The 15,226-nt window shown below is 41.5% G+C and overlaps 1 long non-coding RNA gene across 1 annotated transcript in view; it reads right to left on the reverse strand.

Moving 5' to 3' along the window:
- LOC129712556 (uncharacterized) overlaps positions 1-15,226 on the reverse strand; it is a 378,151-nt gene that overhangs the window by 269,124 nt on the left and 93,801 nt on the right. Inside the window, exon 3 of the long non-coding RNA XR_008726088.1 lies at positions 10,729-10,799. This is a non-coding gene — a long non-coding RNA (uncharacterized LOC129712556). The remainder of the gene's footprint in view (positions 1-10,728; positions 10,800-15,226) is intronic.

Here is a 15,226-nt window from a genome sequence, read left to right on the forward strand (position 1 = left end):
GATGCTGCCTGTCCCGCAATAGACTGTAAAACCTGGAGTAACTCAGCCGGTCAGACAGCATCTTTGGAGATAAGGAATGGGTGACACTTCGGGTCGAGGCTCTTCCCCCTCGTCTATCTATTCACCTATTCCTTTTCCTTTTCTCCAGAGATGCTGCCTGTCCCGCTGAGTTACTCCAGCATTTTGCGTCTACCTTTGGTTTAAACCAGCATCTGCAGTTCCTTCGTGTACATTAGTAGCCTTTATGTGCAGCCTCTAGAAAGGCCAGAGAAATGTCAGTTTACTACAACAACAAAAAAGGACTAACCGAAATCCTGCACTCATTTACTTTACAAGGTGCTATGCATTATTTATGTGGCATATGGATTGTCGAAAAAGTAGTAATTAAATATCCAGGAATGGCATTATCCCGTGCAGGAGATTGCCAATATTCAGCGTATCACAGCCCGAAAAAGAATACAAATTGGAGATTTAGGTGTCAGGTAGGCAGAAAATATGGTCATTAACATACAGTAATTCTTGCTATCTTTCTTTCCTACAAATTTATTGGAATGCCAACGTAATTACACAAAGTTACGCGGCAGTATTTTTTTCCGATATTTTGCTAACACCCACGGGATGAAGGATGCCAGCTTGACAATATGCAATATTACTGATGACAACATGTAATATTTGTGTCCAACAAACCAGGCGTAGCAGTAGGCCTCACCATTGCCATTCACTGCTGCCAGATGTGGATGTTTTCAAGGATGCTGCCACCTCGCCAACTGTGCCCATTTAATGATCCTACCTTTGTTAATGATCGCGCTTGTTCCGACTGAGTCAGGCCATGACTAACCACGGTTTAATTTGGATTGCGGCAGCTGTGTCACCTACAGCAACTGTACAACCGTGCCAGTTTCTATAATTATGGCAAGTTATTTGAAGAGCTATTGTACAAAGGATGCCAATTGTTACAATTACGCCAAGCTAACGCAGAATGACAAATGACACTCATCCTGGAACTGCTTCAAAATCCAATTCCATTCATTCATGTACATCATTCATATATACACACTCATATATATACATATATATACATATATATATATATATATATATATACACACATATATATACACACACACATATATATATGCACACACATGTACACACACCCATATATATATATATATGTATATATATATATACATTCATATACATCATTCATATATACACACTCATATATATATATACATGCACATACATTCATATATACACACTCATATATGTATATACATGCACATACATTCATATATACACACTCATATATATATATATATATATATATACACATACATTCATATACATCATTCATATATACACACTCATATATGTATATACATGCACATACATTCATATATACACACTCATATATATACATGCACATACATTCATATATACACACTCATATATATGTATGCACATATATTTATATATATCATTCATATATACACTCATATATATATACATGCACATACATCATTCATATATACACACTCATATATATATATACACATATATATTCATATACATCATTCATATATATACACACACATATATATACGCACATACATTCATATACATCATTCATATACACACACACACACACATACACATAGATGCATATACAATCCATTCATCCATATACATTAATTCACATGTATGATTTGTTTATTTTTTTCACTTCTTAGGCCCCCCTCGGTCATGGCTGACCATGGGTGTCTCCAGGGTTGGAGGAAGCCAATGCGTGACTTTGTTTAACGTGGGGAGACTGGTGCACTGACAGCCACCACACAGTCCTTGACAGATCTGGGTCAGGATGCAGTGGCATGGAGTCCAAGACGACCGGAGACCCTTTTCTGCTGCAGCCTTCATCCTCCTTCCCAGCCGTTGTGAAGCTCCACGAAAGTCAGCCATCGTCCTCTGCCTGTTCCACCGTTGAGGTCTTGGTTGGATTGCTCTTTGTCAGAGTCCTCCCCCTCGACCTTACCGCCATGGGTGGCCCTACCAAGAGCACAGCTCCAGACGGCATCGCTCTCAGGATCTCAGGGCCACACAAGCTTCTCCACCACGACAAGGTGACAATCCACGGAGAAGCTTTTACACTAATTCATTCATATACATTCACACACACATATATATACACATCCATTAATCCATATGCACCATCCATTGCTGGGAGCTCACGCCGGCTGGAAGAGGAGAGTGTGTGTAAATATACATATACACACATTTATACATTCATTCATATTTCTGGGCAGGGTAGGTAGACATAATTAATTGTACCAGTTGTCCGTTGTTTGTCATCTTCAGCACAGAACCGGGGGAAATGGGGCAACAATGGAAGTCAGAGGTACTGCATGTCAGGTGAAAGAATGTTGTGTTTTTGCTCAAGTCTCCAGCATCTTGTGTGTCCACAGATGAAAGGAAGCCGAACAAGGTCTGGCCCCAATCAGGAAGATGCAATAGATGAATTAAGATGTTTCATATACAAATGAACTGCAAAGCCCATAAAGAAAAGAGGAATAACAAAGTGATATTGGTGTTGCTGAAGTATGTGTGACACCGCTCACTATAAATATAGAACTATAGAAACATGGAACATAGGGCCCATTCGGCCCTTCGAGCCAGCACCGCCATTCAATATTATCATGGCTGATCATCCACAAATCAGTACCCCGTTCTTGCTTTCTCCCCATATCCCTCTCCCGTGACAACATCCAGTGATTTGGCTTCCACTGCATTCTGTGGCAGAATTGCACAGATTCACAACTCTCTGGGTGAAAAAGTCACAAGGACAAAAGTCCAAACCCCGTACAGACGGCACCTATAGTGAGGATCGAATCTAGGTTCTAATTCTGTTTTCGAATGCTTCACCAAAATGGCGCCTCTAGAAACCCGTTTCGGATGTGCATGCACACAACTCCGATTCCATTTGAGAGCTGTAAGAAAGCTCGTGGTGTCCGAAAACGGGTGCTGCCAAATCCAATTTCACACCAGCTGATTTTTTGGCCCGTGGGACCAGACCCATTTATTGTTAATTTGGAGCATCTGTTTAAACCCTAGCCCTTGTACAAGGCACTCTCCTCTTCCAGCCGGGGTGAGCTCCCAGCAATCGACTTAATCCATACTAGGAGTTCACCTTGAATGCTGAACACACGTACCTAAGGAGATCTATCGAGGCTGTGTGCTTCCAGGTTACATACAGCCAAAGCCTGAAGCCTACCATTTTCAACACTTCAGCACTGGGACCGCAAAAAAAAATTATCTTATAATTAGCAAATTAACTAATAGGACTGCAGGACATAAATGCAAATTAATGGAAAGTAAATTTGGAACAGCAATTAGGAAGTAATTCTTTATTTAGAGCATGATAAACATTTGGAATATTTTCAGGTGAAGTAATGGAAGCAAACAGGTTGTAGTAATGCCGGTCGCTTTCATCAAATGCATCATTTCCTTCATTTGGCCTCTATTTATTGAAATCTATTTACTTGGTTATTTTGTTAAAAGCACAGGAACATAAGGGTCGGCACAGTGGCTGCCTTACCATACCCGAGACCACGTGTTTGATGCTGACCTCGGATGCCCTCTCTACGGAGTTTGCACGTTCTCCCTGTGACTGTGTGGGTTTCCTCTGGGTGCTCCGGTTTCATCGCACATCGCACACAAAGACGTGCGGGTTTGTAGGTTAATTGCCCCTCTGCAAATTGCCGCTTAGTGCGTAGGGAGTGGATGTGAAAGTGGGATAAGACGGACCTCGTTAGTGTGAGCCATGGTTGGAGTGGACTCAGCGGCCTGTTGCCACGCTGTGTCACTTAATCAATTCAAATCAATTACCAATAGGAGCAAGAGCAATGATTTGGCCCGGGTCTGCTCTGCATTCATCAAGAAGGTGCCTGATCTTCTACCTCAGCACAATTTCCTGCACTGTCCCTATAGATAGACCTTGTTGGCCCCATAACCTCCACAACTCTATTGATCTCTGTTTTGAAGAGATCCCAAAAGTCCCAATCACTTCATATTTTAATTTTGTAGAGGTGGAAGCATAATTAATGTCTCCCTGCTTTTTTGGTGAGAGGATCAACAGACTCACAGGGAATAAACAGCGGAGCAATTCACATTGCAATCCATATGCTCCTCTATCTCCTCAGTCCATCCCACGATTAGAGGTTCCTTCACTGAAGATGTTGACGTAAGAAGGAAGGTCCAGGTGAGTCGTGGACAGCATGCCTGGCTCGCCCGTCACGGATAGACACAAAATGCTGGAGCAATTCAGCGGGACAGGCAGCATCTCTGGAGAGAAGGAATGGAGAATTGTCTCGACCTGAAACGTCACCCATTCCTTCTCTCCAGAGATGCTCCCTATCCTGCTGAGTTACTCCAGCATTTTGTGTCTGTCTAAGACAAAGATAAGACTCTGTACTGTTAAAAACATTGACACTTGAAGGACACAAGTTGGCGCCACAAATTAAGCGACCCTTTGTTTAGTTTAGTGTAGAGATACAATGCAGAAACAGGCCCTTCGGCCCACCGAATCCGCACCGACCAGCGATCCCAGCAAACTAACATGAACCTACACACACAAGGGATGATTTATATTTATACCAAGTAGCCAATTAACCTACAAACCTGTACGTCTTTGGAATGTGGGAGAAAACATCGGACTAAAGAAAATTCTCCTCATCTCTTTCCCGAAAAAAATGTCCTTTAATTCTGAGGCTATGACTTCTGGTCCTAGACTCCAACTAGTCAAAACATCCTCTCCGCATCTACTCTACCCAAGCCTTTCACTATCCTGTATGTTTCAATGAGGTCCTCCCCTCGTTCTTCTAAACTACAGTGAGCACATGCCCAGTGCCGACAAACGCTCATCATAGGTTAACCTACTCATTCCTGGGATCATTCTTGTAAACCTCCTCTGGACCCTCTCCAGGGCCAGCACATCTTTCCTCAGATATTGTGCCCAAAATTGCTCACAAGCCAATGCACATACCACAGGAAAATCTGCACTATTTATTACATGCAAGTTCATGATGTGCATTTACGATCTCACATACTATTAACATATAAACCTGAAAAAGATACAAATATATTAAAAAATGAACAGGTTTAATTTATCGTGCTTGCCATCTGGTTAACACCTATTCATAAAAGCCTGAGCATTGTTTAAATACAATTGTTAATCCATTTAAAACACATTATAGATTGGATTAAAACTGCAACAACCAGGAATTTATGCAAATATATTAAACAGCACTCTGAAAATAGTGCGTGGATAACGACTAGCCTATATGTACGAGTTATTTAATGCCTTTTTAATTATACTGGTTGTATACAGCCACTAAACAAATTATACATAGAAAGTCGATAGTGTCATAAAATCACAGAGTGATATTGCGTGGAAACAAGCCCTTCGGCCCAACTTGCCCACACTGGCCAACATATCCCAGCAACACTAGCCCCCATTGCCCGCATTTGATCCATATCCCTCCAAACTTGGGCCAACATGTACCTGTTAACTGCCCCCATGGGATAGTCCCGCATTACTGGCATCTTGCTCCCTCCAAACTTGTGTGAAAAAGGTTCCATGTAAATAAGGGGAGGGGGTCCTAACTGTTTCTTTTTTTTTTTTTTTTTTTTTTTTTTTTTTTTTTTTAAATTGTTGGGATTTTTGTATGTAAGCCTCAATGTTCTGTATGATGGCTTGCTTGCTCCATACACCACCACCCTTTGTATGAAAAAGTAACCTCTCAGTTCCTATTAAATCTTTCCCCCTTCACCTTAAACCCATATCCTCTGGTCCTTGATTCCCCTACTCTGGGCAAGAGATTCTGTGCATCTACCCGATCTATTTGTCTCATGATGTTATCATGATCTTAAATGAAAAACATACTTTTGCGTAAGATTAACGTTTGTAGCGGATGAGAGCTGTGAATCACAGATTGAAGTAGGATACACTTAATGGATGATAACATACCATCAGCCAGGTAATCAACTTTCTGTTTTATGAGTGAGTTATCTAAGTCTTTCTTGTGAGTGAACTAAGAGACAGATTGCACTGTTTGACTGTGTATTGATCTTTTTATAGTGCATGTGTGACTCCTTGCTATAAACTATGAGCACGTGTTTAACATTCACATTCTATCTCGGCGATGTTGGGAGCCTGGTTTAGTTTAGTTTAGAGATATAGCGCGGAAACAGGCCTTCTCCCCATAACCCCTGACACCCGTACTAATCAAGAATTTGTCTATCTCTGCCTTAAAATTATCTATTGACTTGTCCTCCACAGCCTTCTGTGGAAAATAATTCCACAGATTCACCGCCCTGTGACAGAAGAAACTCCACCTCATCTCCTTCCTGAAGGTACATCCTTAAATTCTGAGGCGATGGCCTCTGGTTCTAGACTCTCCCACGAGTGGAAACATCCTTTCCACATCCACTCTATCCAGGCCTTTAACTATTCGATAAGTTTCAATGAGGTCCCCCCTCCCCTTATCTAATTGTCTAATCCTTTGGTACCCATTTCAGACTTTCTTTATGTAATACACCATGTGAGCAATGTCTGCTGCACTGATAGTTTAAATTTGAGCTTTCTCACTTTTGCCACCGTCTTGAAAACCTCCTCAACAATAATTACATTTAAATAATGGATGGTTAATAAGTTGGCATGGTGTTAAATTCCAATTCCAACACCAGGTTACTACAATCAATTGAAATCAGCCGGATAGTTTTATCTTTATGGGGCAATAATAGTAATCTTTCTTGGTTTGAGTCCACACCAACTTGCCAATTTTAAGACGTAGTTATTTTCTTATAAACCTAAATTAGTCCCCAGTCAAAATATCACAAACATAATTTTTGCAAAGTTAACTGAGGTGATTCTGGGAAACTGAAGGAAATAGCCCAGTATTCCGGCTATTGTATCTGAATAATTTATACAAATAGGACACTGTTGAATTAAAAATTGTATATTCAACAGTCCTATGTCTCCTTGTAAGTAGTATAACCTTTAGATGCACGGCTACAATAGTTAACGCACTCATTCGTTGAACGTTTCAGCACCACACTAAACGTCGCTTACTATCAATCCTCATTTTACCTTGCCAGTTGCTGAACACCAAGGCCTATTCCACTGTGAGGCCATCTCACGCACAGATTCTGCTTTTAATTGCTGTTTCTATTAGTTTACTTTAGTTTAGTTTAGTTTAGTTTAGAGATACAGCATGGAAACAGGCCCTTCGGCCCACTGACTCCATGCCAACCAGCGAGCAGCCATGCACGCCAGTTCGATGCCATCAGAGTCTGTACAGAGTATGTACGTTCTCCCTGTGACTGCATGGGTTTTCTCTGGGTGAACTCCACAGAGCACAGGGCACAGGGGTGCAGCAGAAGAGTTGCTGCCTCGCAGCGCCACTGACCCCGGTTCAATCCTGACCTCGGGTGCTGTCTGTGTGGAGTTTGTACGTTCTCCCTGTTATTCCATGGGTTTTCTTCGGGTGCTCCAATTTCCTCCCACACTCCAAAGACGTGCAGGTTTGTAGGTTAATTGGCTTCTGCGAATGGTCGCTTGTGTGTAGGATAGAACTAGTGTACAGGCGATCGTTGGTCATCGTGAACTTGATGGGCCGAATGGCCTGTTTCCATGCTGTATCTCTAAATTAAACTATACCAGAAATCCCACTTTCGTATCCACTCCCTACACATTAGGGCCAATTGTACAGCGGCCAATAAATCTACAAGCCCACATGCCAAATTCCCTGTAAGAAATTGCAACTTCAAGACAACATGGCAGAGAATTGAACAAGACAGTTCCTTATTTAAAGTTATTTTGAATAAGTCATACACAGGTTGCGGGTATTGTTGGAACAGCCAGAATCTAAAGCTGATTGTAAGTACCCACTTTTATAGCTTAGTTTAGAGATCCAGCACGGAATCAGGCCCTTCGGCCCACTGAGTCCGCGCCGACCAGCGATCCCCGCACATTAACACTATCCTGCAAACACTAGGGGCAATTTACAATTTCACCAAGCCAAGTAATCTGCAAACCTGTACGTCTTTGGAATGTGTGAGGAAACCGGAGCATCTGGAGAAAACCCACACAGGTAGCAGGGAGAAGGGTGGGCTGAAGGGCCTGTTCGCACGATGTATCTCTAAACTAACCTAAACTAGAATAAAGGACAGGATTTATTTTGAAATTTAAACTTCATGAATCCACCCAGACTGAACAGATCTTCGAGAGATCATGGGTTTGACAGGTTTGGAACAATATGGGGCAAACACAGGTAGGTGGGACTAGTGTAGCTGGGACATGTTGGCCAGCTTGGGCAAGTCGGGCCTGTTTCCCCACTGTATCACTCTATGACTCTCTATGACTCTAAATCACAGGGCAATATCTCCACACATCAAACATGTCCTGTAACGTGTACAACACATAATGCTGGAGGAACTCAGCGGGTCAGGCATCATCTGTGAAGAGAATGGACAGATGACCATTCGGGGTGGGGACCCTTCCTCAGACTGCCTAAACCCCTGAGTTCCTCCAGCACTCTGTGCTTTGCTCAAGATCGCAGCATCTGCAGTTTGTTGTATCTCCTGTAAAGTGTCCCATCGTTTTTCAATTAGAGGCAATGTTTTTTAGTGGCATGGGAAACAAATATGACTTTGTAGTGCATTGATCAATTGACAAAGTGTTGACAATATTAGTGGTGTTGTCATCATAAAGGTAAAGGCTGTAATCAGTCATTAACAGCAAGGAGAAAAAAGATACTCATCGGGAATAAAAGAAAGGGAAAATCAATATTGTGGTAAACGGTTCAGCAGTAACCTTATTCCATTTTCCACTTTTATCTTCTTTACCTCCTTGTTATTTGATTCAGTCGTTCATGTATTTTGCCAAATGCAAATTGGAGAAACAACGCCTCATATTTTGCTGGGGCAACTTACAACCCAGCGGTATAAGTATTGATTTCTCTAACTTCAAGTAACCCTTGCATCCCTGCTCTCTCTCCATCCCTCCCCAACCCAACTCATTGGCTTCACCTAGCCCACAGCCAACAATGGCCTGATTCTTGTATCATCGTTACTCTTTCGCATATCTTTCATTCATTTGTTCTATATCTCTCTGTCTCACCATCGATATCTCTCGTTTCCCTTTCCCCTGACTCTCAGTCTGAAGAAGGGTGTCGACCCGAAACGTCATCTATTCCTTCTCTCCAGAGATGCTGCCTGATCCGCTGAGTTACTCCAGCATTTTGCATCTATCTTTGTGGAATTTCTTTGCCGCTTAGTTTAGGTTTAGTTCACAATTGACAAGGTGGACGGACATTTCCTTCAAGCTTTGAGAAATTAAAACAGCCTTGTCTTTCTCAGAAGCATCGTTGGTCTAGGTCCTAGGAGATAACCTGATCACCTCTATCCTTCTCAAATGCACGTCACAGTTTTGCAAATGTATCTAAAGCAGTTCTGGATTTGGCAGCTCCAGAATAGCTTAGAAACAAGCTAAATACCAAACATTGCCATCTTCATATATAAAATCCACCGTAAACCTAAAATACACAGCGCTTTTCCCCAAAAGACTCTTCTAACCCTTGTGCAATAAATTGTCTGTGCAATTTATGAAAAATTAAATTGATTTGTGAAAAATACCACAATGTAGGAATCATCCTGCAATAACATTTTGATTAAACTGTTGGTCTGTATTTGCATGTCTTTTTTCTTTTAAGGAATATATACAATGGTAATCTCGAGAATTTGTTTAACATGTTAGAACTGAAAACGGAACAATATTTTAAAAGTCATTTTAATCCTTGATAACAAATGCTTGTCAAGTAATCTCAGCCATTATAGATTGTTACCAATAATAGTTTTGATAGTAATACATCAGAGCACCAGCTTATTATACAAAGAAGATTAAAAGGGGGAAAAAAAGTTTTGGAGCATTTTTCTCTGAATGTATCAAACTCACTGTTTGTGCAGATCTGTGTAATGTTTTAACCTTTTGGCATTGTTGAGAGCATAATATTATCAACAGTATCTTGTTGCTGTAACCTTTCATTGTGCAGTCATTTTGAATCCATTTAAATAAAATTGTAAAACAAGTCTTCAGAATTATGTCTAAAATAATATGTCATCTGTGTGTATTGCTAAATGCTTGAGAATTGGTTTCTGTTTGAAATAGTTTTCACCCCTACCTTGTTAGGCATCATGAAGTGGAGTAAATATACCTATTTCAAATATTATATCATAAAATGGAAGCAACATTATCCTGCTGAGGAGAGATAAGTCCGGTGATTTTTATACAGATAACATTCAATAAGATTGATGCATCTACACTGTGGTTTAACAGCATGGTTTTGCTAGCTAACCATCAAAATGTGTAACTGAGATGTATAAATGATAGCTACAGTTCAATAAAATTAGACTAGCATTGAGGATACACACAAAATGTCCAATATTTCTTCTATTGCACATCAACTACATCCTTAGAATCTTAAAATTACCTGCTTCTACTTTTGGTAAATAAAGCTTATAAAGTTAAAGAAAAAATCACAATTATTTTACTCGAGTTCTGATTCCTGTCATAATTGAGGGCACAATTTTGGGATGTCTTGCTACCCTCGACCAATGTCTATCAAAACCATAGTAGCTCTTTTGGTTTACTGCCGGCTTAGAAGGAAGACTTACCCTGCAAATAAACACATTTAAATGTGTTCCGTGAAGGCCCGCTTTCCCGACATTCGCTGTTGGTCCCGGTTCTGCGTTTGGGAAGAGACGCAAGGAATTAATTGCGGAAAGGAAGCAGCAGGAAAAGAAAAAGAAAAATCGTGGTGTTTCACATTTTCATCGCCATGTTGCCGAATCGCGAGGCTGGGACTCAGAGCAGACACTTTTATATAGCAATGCACAGAGTGACAAAACGCTAGCTGTCATAATATGCCAGTTAGCATGTCCAATATGAGGCGATCGTTAGAGTCCCAGGGGTTAGCAGACAGGAGCACTGAAGGAAAAAGGAAGGAAAAAAAAATCTTGGAGATCAATAGTGCTCTGGGAAATAAGGTAGAAAAGGTTATTTACTCTGCATTGATCTGTTGCTGCAGGAGTAAAGAGCCAGCCTGTTTTCTCAGACAAATCTTTTGTTAACCTTTTAGCTGAAACATACTCAGAAGGCAACAAGGGTAAGCACTAACAGGTGTAGATTATGGATTGAAGCAGGTCATGGAACCACTGTCGCTGCCTGGTGCCCATGTAACAACAACCTGAAGAAATTCAAACATCAATAGCGATAATAAGGGCAAATTTATCAGGAGTCGGCCTAGTCCTGCTGGAAGCCTGAATTTGTCCAATTGCCCAGATGAGGCTCAATTGATTCGGACATTTCTTTCTCCGCAACATATTATCAATACTGACATTGCAAATTTGTTTTTGCCTCCCTGCACCACAGTTATTCTCACCAGCAACTCCAGCATGAGTGCTTCCGAGCACAAGCCTTCTTAATGATTGAATGGATGCAATTATAATAAAAACTGATTAATTAAAGTAATAATATCCCCTCATGTTGCCTTTTAAATGCTCCATGGTATTTCAAGTTTGCAAGAAAAGGCTCCATTAATAGCAGATTCTATTTACAGATGTAGTATTTGACTTCACAAATATTTCATTAGTTATAATTGCAACTAAGAAAACTAAGAACATTAAAGGGTAATGAAGAATCAGGGAAAGCAATCTCCAGATGCATTGCTTAAACCTTCTCCTCCTAATCATTTTGTGAGAAGCCAACCAGATTTTTTTCCTATTGTTCCATTGTTAGGATTTGTAAACCTTTGTGTCAGTATTTTGCTTTCATGAAACACTGAACCAGCTATGGATTTCAAATATGTTTTGTAGCCTTGTGGGTTACTGGAGGTTTTTTCTTTCTCTTCAGAACAGTTCATTATTCTGCTTTTTCTTCTTTTCATGTCCATCTTGTTACAAACGTTGACCTCGCTCACTGTCATCGTCTGTCCTGAAAAGGGCGCAAGCTTCCGGCAACAATCAGTGGGAGCCATCACTTGCCGCCATGGATGATGGTGGTTGCAGAATTAGCTCAGGTTGCTTCCAGTTTCCAGCCCCGCCATGTGGACACTTCTGCTATGGGGCCATTATTCTGCTATAATAAATTATGCATAGAGATGGCTCTTAAATTTTTATTTGCAAATACCGTTAAATTGGGTTAGCCTCAAATCAATTTTAGCATCTCTTACTGGAGAAAAACGAGGTTCATTGGATTAATCGGATATTACTGGTTACCAACACAATTTCAGTGAGGATAAGATGAGGGCAGCATGGCGGTAGAGTTGCTGCCTTACAGTGCCAGAGATCCAGGTTCGATCCTGACTATTGGCACTGTCAGTACGGAATTTATACCTTCTCCCCTTGATCTGGATGGGTATTCTCTGGAAGCTCCAGTTTCCTCTCGCACTCCAAAGACGTGCAGGTTTGTAGGTTAATTGGCTTGGTACAAAATGTAAATTGTCTCTAGTGTGTGTGGGATAGTGTTGATGTGCGGGGATCGCTGGTCGTTTGGGTACTCCATGGGCCAAAGGGCCTGTTACCGCGCAGTATCTCTAAAATAAATTATAGATAGGCCCAAAAAGCTGGAGTAACTCAGCGGGTCAGACAGTATCTCTGGAGAAAAGGAATGGAAACGAAATATGAGTGTATTTGTAATCTGGAATAAATATTTTTTTATGGAGCATAGGTTAGGTTGGAAATTATCCTGCCTGTTCCACTATGATCTGAACATATGCTTCCAACATGAATAACACTTTTGTATTGTTCATATCCGGCGACTTGAGGGATGTCCACATTTGCCCATTGCCGTGTTTCCATGATGTAATCCTGAAGGGAAAGTGTGCTTGCGCTCCACAGAGTGGAGGCAGAATAACTGTAACCCATCAGCCAAGTGTTTTGTCACCAGACCTAATTTCTATCTGGTAATGTTCCTCCCTACAGCCCTCTATGCCAGTGAGACGTGGAAAATCAATGTGAAGATGAAAAATAAATTGGATGCATTCCAGCAACGCTGCTTGAGGAAGATCCCGAAGACCACATCACGAACGAGGAGATCTACCGAGAAACTGCAACAGCCAGGACATAATAATAATAATAATAATAAATTTTATTTATGGGCGCCTTTCAAGAGTGTCAAGGACACCTTACAAAAATTTAGCAATAGACATAGAGGGACGCAGGATGAAATCTGCAGGACATGTACTCAGAATTTCACCAGAACGTGCATCTAAGATAGCAATGACATGGCAAGCTGACGGAAGAAGGAAAAGAGGCCAACCAAAACTCACATGGAGACGAACATTGCAGAAGGATTTGGAAGCCCGGGATGCAAGCCTATCGAGGGTGGAAGACGTCGCACATATCCAAACAGAATGGCGTAAGCTTGCTGCCCAATGCACTCAACAGTGCGGGAGGTACTAAGTCTAAGTAAAGGAATGTTCCTGAGAATTAAAAAAAATATATTTCAATTTTGAAGAAGTTACATCATAGAGTCATGGGGTCAGAGTCATAGTGTAATACAGCATGGAAACAGGCCTTTGGCCCAACTTGCCCAGTCAGTGTGTCAAACATCTTCTGGATGTTGGTTCTGGATTCTGCCTTCGTATAGGACATGCAGACACATGGAGGCAGTCATGTGCTCAGTTATATTGTGCAACCTACAGTGTACTGTATGAGAAAGCAGGACAGCACAGAACTAGTGTGAACGGGTGACTGATGACTTGCACGGACTCCGTGGGCCGAAGGGCCTGCTTTCATGCTGTATCTCTAAACTAACCTAGACTAATCTAAAAGTTTAATTGGCCATCATTTGTTTAAAATTGTCCAATCTACATATTAAAAATCCCCCTTTCCTGCCCACCCCCCTCTTTTCAAACTTTCCGTCCGCACTCAAAACATCATCTGTCCATGTTCTCCATGGGTGCTGCCTGACCTGCTGAGTTACTCCAGCACTTTGTATCTTTATTTCCTTAAAATTGGTGTTTGGAAAGAAAGCTTGGTCTTTGATGAAAATATTTGTTTGGTTAGTCTTGCTCTCCCCGTAAACCTCGCCCATCCTGACCTGCGTGCTAATATTGGCCTGGAAGCTGCCTGGCATTTGTCCAGCCAACGACCAAGGGAGAGACCTCGCAAGGATCATCGATGGCGCCAGGAAAATGGCATGGACCCGATGCGCTGGGTGGTAACTCCTTATCTCCCCATATGCTGGGCTTTGTAAGTGGACAGTTCATGCCAATGCCTGTCCTGTGCCAACACAAATGTATTCACACATCCTGCGAACCAAAATGTGTCCTGATGTTTTCATTTATCACGTTGAGCATGGTATTAACTTCCCCCGCAGAGCCCGATTCAACACGACACCAACATATTTTCCTGACTGCTTTGGAAAATATTCGGTATCAGTTCACGACCAGGGGAACAGTGCGCCTGTTGTACGAGCTCATAGTGAGAGTGGTGCTTGAAAGGGGCATTACAATCTGCTGAATGTCTAACGGGATAGAGTGGCAGGAGTTTAGGAGAGGTGGGCATGTTGGCAAGAGACAATGATCTCATTATGCCTGCTCCTCACGCCTGTCACTGCAAATTCTTAAACTGTAATTCAACCCTAAGTACAATGATTCATTCATTGCAAGAGTTCAGACTGCAGTGCGGGAGCCCAGCAGATATATTAATATATGTCTGCACACTGCCAGCTAAACTTCACCAGTCAAGATTCGAGACCTGGAGATTCTATCACGCAACACAGGTTATTTTTAAATGGATACATTTGGAATGTGATCAAAGGCCTTGTTGCGTGGAGCGGTAGCATTTTTCCTTGGGCCCTTATTTGTTACACAACCACACACGCACATGCATGTTCACTGATATAGATCAGCATGCAGATAGGTCTGAAGACAGATCCCGACCCGAAACATCACCGATCCATGTTCTCCAGAGATACTGCCAGACCCGCTGAGTTACTCCAGCAGTTTGTGTCTAACCTTGGTATCAGCCAACATCTGCATTTCATTTTGAGTACATTAAGCTGCCTGACCCACTGAGTTATTCCAGCACGTTGTGTCTTTTTTTTGTATTAACTGGTACCTGCAGTTCTTTGTTTCTACACTAAAGTCAACAAAATTAAAACTAAATA

This window comes from Leucoraja erinacea, chromosome 33 (genome assembly GCF_028641065.1).
Source record: "Leucoraja erinacea ecotype New England chromosome 33, Leri_hhj_1, whole genome shotgun sequence".
In the NCBI taxonomy this organism is placed as follows: domain Eukaryota; kingdom Metazoa; phylum Chordata; class Chondrichthyes; order Rajiformes; family Rajidae; genus Leucoraja; species Leucoraja erinaceus.